Here is an 8,382-nt window from a genome sequence, read left to right as displayed (position 1 = left end):
GGGAAGAGAGAGAAAAGGCACAATGAGACGAGCCTAAGAGACTTTAGAGACAGGCTGTTACTTGACAAAGACTGCTGAGGAAACAACCCAACCTTTGGGCCCAAGGATTCTGCCTGCTGTACTGCTGTTGACCAACAAAGTAATATTGTTGTTTTTGTTTAAGACGGGGTGGACAAAATACAGCCTGCCAGGCCATTCTATCCAGCCTGCAGGGCCCCTAAAAAATTTAGAAAATTAATATTTATCTGCCCCTGGCTTCCTGTCATGTGGCCCTCGATGGCTTGCCAAAACTCAGTAAGCACCCTCCCGACCGAAATAATTGCCCACCCCTGGTTTAACAAGAGCTGCCTGCTCTACTGTATGTGACTTTGGGTTCACTCCATCCCCTTAAAGAGGGCAAGTCCCTCCCCAGAAGCTAATCCAGAAGGTCAGTGGAGGAGGCCACAGAAGTGTCAGTGACTAAATGGCCAGTTCTCAGAGTCCAAGGAGCCAGGGGCTTAACTTCTCTAGAATCCTTCCCTGGGATGAGCTGGGAGCCTCAAACAATTGCTCCTCTGATGAACCCACGATGCCATGCTTCACCTCACTGAGTTTGGATGATTAAGCGTGTACTGTAGTAGATTTGGTTGATGTGGAACAGGGAATACCTGTGAATACCTGTCACAAGATCTTTAATAGAATTTAACAGAGTTTAATAGAATATTATCCTGCTACATAATGTGGAGGAACCAAATAGAAATGAGTTTGACAATTGTACTAACATATTTAAAAGTGTGTCTGTTCAGAAGGGTATAAAGAGATCAAAGAAATTTGCTCACATTTGAAGAAAGGTTTCTTTAAAACCTATACAACTCAGTGACAGGAACCCGAGGACAGAGATAGCAAAATTGGGTCTATGCCAGTCAATTAAAGGCTAGTTAGCAATTCTTCTCTGACATAAACCAAACTGTCAGAGCAACAGTTTTCATTATCCAATTAAAAAAACCCCAGTCATGAATTAGACACGTCCAAGCTTGACTAAGAAACTCTGGGACCAAAAATCAACATTCTGAATTGGTATGATTACATCTCTCATGAAGCAGAGATGTGTTTACTGGAGAATTAGTGAAGTGTTTATCTTATATTGTGCTCCATCAAAATCAGGTTTATATATTAAGGTGAATAATCTCATCTTGATGCACAGGGCTTTATTCATGCAATAACAATCAACATGAATGGGACTAATGCCCATTATTTCCCATGAATTGCTAATAAATGTGGTAATATAAGATCACGTTAAAAAAGGAATAAAATACCTGGGTTGGATTTTAAGCTACATCTCAAATCCAAGCATGAACAACAAGAGAGGAGATACACATTCAAATCTTCGAAAACCTGTAGGCTCCTGAATATAGATTCAGGGGACTAGGTAGACAGCTAATACACCATAGTCTTCCTCTAGATGAATACATGAAAAGCCTGACAGGTGCTAACAATTTTGAGGAAATTCAGAAAGGAGTAAAATAAAGGATGAAGTAGAATAGCTCATGAGAACCAAGAAAGGGATAAACCAATTTTTAAAAGTATTTCAAGAGCACAAACACCAATCTGACCAGAATTTCTAAAATGACGCAAGGAATCCAACTAGCAGCAAAATAGGAAAATTAAGCAATGGAATGGGCAGGAAGAATTTCAGTAATGGCCATTAGCACATAGAGAAGAGAGGGGCAAATGAATCATATCTTCAACTATGTAATAGGAAACCATTCTCCCCTTTAATTTTAAGGTTTTATTCTTGACAGCAGGTCAGGACAGAAAGAGACGGTGTAAAAGCAGTCTCAGGTCCAAAAATGTTTTAAAATGGAGAGCAGGTGCTCAGCAGCTTTCCTGGTGGGATACAAAAGGGAAAAATACATCCATTTAAAATACATAAGATGCCTAAGACAGAATATGAATCTGACCCAAAATTTAGACCTTGCTGATCAAATGCCCTATAAAGATACGGAAACAATACAAAACAACTTACAATTTACACTAGAATGTATTAAGACCCCAATTCAGGAAAGCAAATGAGAATGTGATAAACTTTAAGAACATTCTGAAATCTCAAGCACATTCTTAAAGTTAAGCACATGATGGAGCCTTGGCACAGGTTACCACCTGTATAAGACCAGACGTCTGTGTACCGTTGCAATGCCATAAAGTTAGGGTGTTTTTAGAGCAGTCAGAGGTGAAGGCTCCATGTCATTTCAGACCTGCATGGCTGTGACTTGACACTAGACAGCTGGTGGGCAGGGAGCCAGAATGCTATTCCTCACCTGTGGTGAGAGAGCAGGGGGATGACATATAGCTTGGAGGCTGAGAAAGCCACATGGAACTCAGCCAGAGAAGAGGGTGGGAGGGAGGGGAGAAATCTTGAAAAACTGTTTCAGGTGAGGGGTAAATGGGGGGGATAAAAAGAAAGGAGTGGGGAAAAAAATTAAAAAATGAAAGGGCTAAAATCCTACATGTGTCTCAGTGAATTGAGATTGGGTGGGGGTGGAGGCTGGCTGGGAGGAGGGAGCAGTCCTGACCCAGGTGGTGAGCCACAAGGGCCAGGCAAATCATGCTTTCCCCAGCTTCCACAGCTGTTAAGCCACTCTCAGCATGGAGCAGCTGGGGCTCAGCAAGAGCACAGAGCTCCAGAGAAGCAGCCTCCCTGGGGCTCTGTGCTCTGGCTTAAACTGACACAGCTACTCCGCACTGAAAGCAGGGCCACCCAGCTCTCAGCACAGAGCAACAGGGGCTCAGTGAGAGCATAGAGCCCTGGGAGAAGCATGCTTCCCCAGGGTTTTCTGATCTTGCTGAAATTGAGCTTTATATAGGGGGACGATGCAGCTAGGGGAAGCAGGCTCTCTCAGCCCCATGGTTTCTCTGCAAGTAAGCTCAAAGCAGCTGTTCTCAGCTGCAGGGGTGGCAGGGAACACAACCACTAAAGTTATGAAGGGTAGAAAGAACTGCAGTGTCTGGGAGCCTGGGATGCTGGAGGAATTAAAGTAAAGCATGTTACCTCCCCGACAATTCAAACAATACTCTCGAATAGCATGGGTAAAACATTTAGAAAATAAACCTCCTTTTGAGCGGCTTATCTTTAAAATATTTAAAAAGCACTTAGAGTGGTTTAAAACCATTAACTAATGACTGCTCTTGTTTTAGGTGCCTTTATGCAGGTTTTAAGGTAACCTGTGCCAACACCCATGCTGAAGTACTTATTGTTTGTCAGAATAGAAAGGGTTTTAAGCACATATAAATGAGCTTTCCTGAAGCAAGGCCTTAGCTTTTACATTTCAGACAAGGATAGACAATATAGTACACAGAGAGTCAAGCAAAATCTTGGTCTGGAAGCAATCTCAGATGGTGCTAGGACTCCAGAATTCTACTAAATTCCCTGTACCAATGGATATAGCTTAATAAGAAAGCCTGGACTGGGGTGTACCGTAGTCTTAGGTGTGCAGCCCCTGATGCTTTGTGACATGACGTGTTCAGCTACACAGCTATTCTTTTTCACTTATATATTTAAAAGTCAACCTGGGATCACAAAATATTGCATCTCATTAGGAAAGCAAGCCTGAAACCAGTTTGATTTAACTTGTGAATACTGTGACAATTCTTTGCTTTGTTTTCAAGAGACTGAAGTACAGGTTTATGCCAAGAGAGATTAACCTTTACATACAAAAGAAACCAGTAGGGTATGTCCAAGACTGCATCTATAAATAGGGGATGCTGCCAATTTCTGGGGCACTGGACAAAGGAAACAAATGACCGTTGAAGAAAACAAAAAATAATAAGGGAAATTCATTTATGAATATTGCACCTCCATTAGGTTGTTTTGCTATAGAATAAATGGCATGACATGCTGAATATTGCTGCAAATTTGTGAAAAAAGAAGTCAAATGCCCCTTTATTTACAAGTCCATAGCTTATTGATAAAAGAGCATATTTTTGTTCCTAAACCACTAACTACACCATTTCCAATAGACACTACAATAATGAAGGACAATAACATCTCATACAATGTACCTAGCAAAAAAATATATATCTGAGAAAATAATTTTGAAAATATTTTTTTTTATTAATTTTTAAATGTAATACACAAATCAAATGTGCATGTGTATTTAGATATCAACTATATATGAACTATGTACATGTCTGTTACAATAAGGAAGAAAGAGAAAAAGAAAAAGAGAAATGGAAACAGTAAGGAGAAGGGATAGAAGGAAAAAAGTATACAAGGAATCATTTTTTAATTACCAAAATAATCTGACTACTCTTGCCAAATTAAAGTAAGCTTTTCCCAGCAGTTAAGACTGATAAACATGATTCTCTCCACAAACTCCAGCTGTGCCATCTCATTGTACCAGCTTTTGACCTTTGGAGATGTCCCACTCTTCCAGTGCAGTAATATAATTCTGCATGCCATTAATAAGGCCTGCTGTTTAAGAGTTTAGAAAATAACTTTTACATATGCCCAGAACAGGAAAAAAATACAGTAGTTTAGATGAGAAAAAGAAAGCCCAATTTTTTTCCTGTTTTCCTTCATTTAAATAGGCATCTGTCTGTCCTGCAAGACAATTGATTTGTGCAGTGAGGCATCAGCTCACTAAACACCTGTGAGTTTCTTGAGTGACAGTCCCTTCCACATTTATTACACGCAACATTCATATCCAAGTCATGCATGTAGCGCGGGGTTCTTCCTGAAGTTTCTTCTTTCTTCTGAATGTTGGTTTCTTCTTTCCTCGAAAACTTTCATTCCATGCTTAATAAACTGTTTCTAAGGGTCTTATTCCTCAGCAGCAATCTTCTCCCAATTATTTGGCTCAAGGTTCATTGCCTTCATATCTCTCTTGCAAACATCTTTGAAATGGAGAGCAGGATGCCCACCTGGTTGTCTTGTAATGAGTTCTCATAGTTTCATAGTTGGTAGGGTCGGAAGGGACCTGAGCAGATCATCAAGTCTGACCCTCTGCCATGCAAGAGATCCTTGGGTAAACAGCCACTGGATATCCCTGGAGATCCTTGGGTATATAGCCACTGTCCATTCTCCACATATAACCAAGCCATTAAAGTTGAGGCTGACTGAAGTCAAGAAGCGAATGGATGCCTGGAATGCTGGCATAGTCTAAGACCTCAGCGTAGTCAGCTTTGTCTCACCAGAAAATTCCTAGAATGAAGCAAAGGCAATGTAAGTGAAAACTGTAAATGTGTTTTACTTGAGTAGAGTTGTGGTCCAAGATTCACTGGTGTACAAAAGTGTTGATGATGCATGCATGACATACTTTGACCTTGGTTTTAACAGTCAGTTTGTTGCTGTTCCACATCTATTTACTCACCATGCTTATGATACCTGATACTTTGTCAATATAGGTATTCAATCCAGCCTCAAGTAACAAGATGTTGATAACAACGGAGCCGAAGCATGTAAAATTACTTACAACATCCAATACATTTTCACCTATTGTGATTGCAGGTGTTCTGATCCGTAACACTGGCCTTCTTGATGCTGACTGCAAGACCAAACTCTTGGCAGGCATGAGTGAAGTGACTAGAGAGGCTTTGAAGGTTGCTTTCTGTATCATCGCCAGCTAACACCAGCTCCAGGTTCAAAAGAGAGTTAGAGCAAGGATATAACCCTGCTTGATTCTGCTTCAAATCTCAAAAACCTCAGACGTTGATCCATCATAGCTTAATGTTCCCTTTATTCCATCACTGAAAGAGTAGATTATGCTGAGGAGATCCAGTAGACAGCCAATCTTTTCCAATACTTTGAAGCGGCCTTTTCCGTTGACAAAGTCGAAGGCCTTAATCAGATCAACGAAAGTGATATAAAGGGGGGGCTCCTTTGTTCCCTACATTTTGTTCCCTTTGTTCCTACTACTTTTCTTCTTATGCCACATATTTAATCCTTATTTCATTCTGCAAGTCAATTTTTAATACTTTCAAATAGTGGCAAGATTTTCAAAAAATCTTGATAATCTTGTTGATATTTAACAAGTCATTTGTCATCTGAATGTGCAAATAAAAAAATCACAAATGGGTCTCTCTGTGACAGATGAAAATAAACCATCAGATCTGTAGGTGTCTAGACATATATCAGGTCATGGGTAAATTCAGACGTTGCCTGCTCGCTTCACCTTGTACAAGTATACAGTAACCCAGGAAATCCTTTCCAATTTACCTGCTATAATATATTCATTTCATTTGAATCTAATATCTTTTCCATTAATCTAAGGAAGTAGGGTCTGAATCAAACTGCTAACTAGTTGGGTAACTGTGCACAAAGAACTGTCATCAATGGTTCAACATCTAACTTGGAAGAAGTATAAATTGGGGTTCCCCAGGAGACTGTGAGGGGTCCAGTACTATTCAGTATCTTCAGTAATGACTTGGGGAACAGAATTGACTGTACATATCTTAATTTTGCAGATCACATCAAGCTGGGTGGGGTAGCAGGCACTGTAGAAGGCAGAAGCAGGTTTCAAAACGACCTTGATACATTACAAAAATGGTCCAAAATAAATCAAATGAAATTCAATAAGAGTAAGTGCAAAATACTACACTTAGGACAGAACAATAATATGTACGTATACAAAATGGGCAATGAATGGTTGGGCTGCAGTAATACAGAAAATGACCATGGATGTAAGGAAAGGAGGAGGAGGAAGGATATAGTGAACTGTAAACTGAGTCACCAGTGTAATATAGTGGCAAAAAAAAAAGATAACAGCTTACTAAAATGTATTAGCAGGAGTGTAGCATTCAAGACATGGGAAGGGATTCTTCTACTCCATTCAACTCTGGTGAGGCCTCACCTAAAGTACTGTGTCCAGTACAGGCACCAAACTTTAAAAAAAGACACGGACAAACTGGAAAGAATCTAGAGAAGAACAATAAAAATTATCTGAGGTCTAGAAAACATTGACATATGAGAAGAAGTTAGAAAAACGAGGAAGTTTTAGTCTAGAAAAGTCTGGAAACTGAAGGGGGGCATGCCTGATAACAGCCTTCAAATAAATATAGTAAAAAAGTGGCAATCATTTGTTCTCTGTATCTGATGGGGCTGTAATGGGCCTACACTGAAACATGGGAGATTTTGGTTAGATATTAAGAAGAACTTTCCAACTCAGCACTGGAACAGATTACTGAAAGAAGCTGTAGAATCCCTGTCACTCTACATTTTTAAAGGCAAGTTAGACAAACATTTTTCTGGAATAATTTTGACTGGGACATTCCTGCCTTCAGCAGTGGATTAAATCCAGTGGTTTGCAATAAGTGTATTTCCCTAATCAAAAATGACTTTGAAGTAAAGAGGCCCTCCCCCAAATTATTAGATTCCATACATGGAAAAATTAGAAAGTTTTAAATTCCCTCCCCCACTACAGAGGGAAAGTAGCAGCAGGAGGGCAAGTGGTAGGGGATAGGCAGTGGGGAGACAGGCAGTGGGGGGACAAGTGGCCTGACCCTCCCTTGACTCCTCAACACTTGTCCCCCCTGCTGCCTTGTCCCCTAGTGGTGCCTCTGCCCCCGCTGCAGCCTCTGCTGTCTGCAATTTCTATCCACCCTGCCCAGCACTATCTGCCCTACCTGTCCTGGTGCAGGAGGGTGGAGCAGGGCAGCAAGACTCATTGCTGCTGCCACTGTCAGGACTCGCCACCAGCCACACTGTCATGGATTAATGCCATGCTGTCAGCACCATAGGGAGTAACAGACTGAGGGGGTGGGGTTCAAACTGTACTGCCATCACCTCCTCCTGCCACCAGCCGCTTATGCACCAGGCTTCAGCTCTGCCCCAGAGGGGAGGTGGGGTGGGGGCAGTGTGGGCGGCCTGAGGGGAGCAGCAATAGCGGCAGAGTAGAGCTGCGGCCCAGCACATGAGCAGCTGGCGGTGGGAGGAGGTACTCCTCCCCCCCAGTTCATTACTCTTTGAGCTGCTGGCAGCGCGGTGTTACTCCATGGTGGCACAGCTGGTCTGGGGGTTCTGGTGGCAGTGCCAGCAACAGCAGCAGCAGCAACAAGTCTCACTGCCCCGCTCTGCCCTCCCATGCCAGGTCCCACCCAATGGGCCGCAGTGCCAGTCCAGCCAGGCTGCAGCCCCATGCCCTGCTGTGGGCGCACCAATCCAAGGGGGCATATGTCCCCTCATGCCCCCCCAGCCCAATGTGCTATGTGTACCATAGCACATTGCCTATGGTAGGGTACCCCCTGTGCCCCACATCCTGCCATTGCCCTGCACACCCCCACCTTCCCCACACACGGGGGGCGGGACCTGGGAGCAGGGGGGCAGCAGGTCAGGAGTGAGGGGCACTGGCAGGGCTGGGCTGGCTGTGGCTTGAGAGCAAGGGGCACAGAGATAATCAGGGCTACTTA

The 8,382-nt window shown here is 42.6% G+C and overlaps 1 protein-coding gene across 1 annotated transcript in view; it reads right to left on the bottom strand.

The window, feature by feature from the left end:
• HHAT (hedgehog acyltransferase) overlaps window positions 1-8,382 on the bottom strand; it is a 323,485-nt gene that overhangs the window by 276,553 nt on the left and 38,550 nt on the right. The window lies entirely within an intron of this gene.

Source organism: Gavialis gangeticus, unplaced genomic scaffold (genome assembly GCF_001723915.1).
Source record: "Gavialis gangeticus isolate Ggan-Ray unplaced genomic scaffold, GavGan_comp1, whole genome shotgun sequence".
NCBI lineage: Eukaryota > Metazoa > Chordata > Crocodylia > Gavialidae > Gavialis > Gavialis gangeticus.
This window is presented reverse-complemented; position numbering and strand designations above follow the sequence as displayed.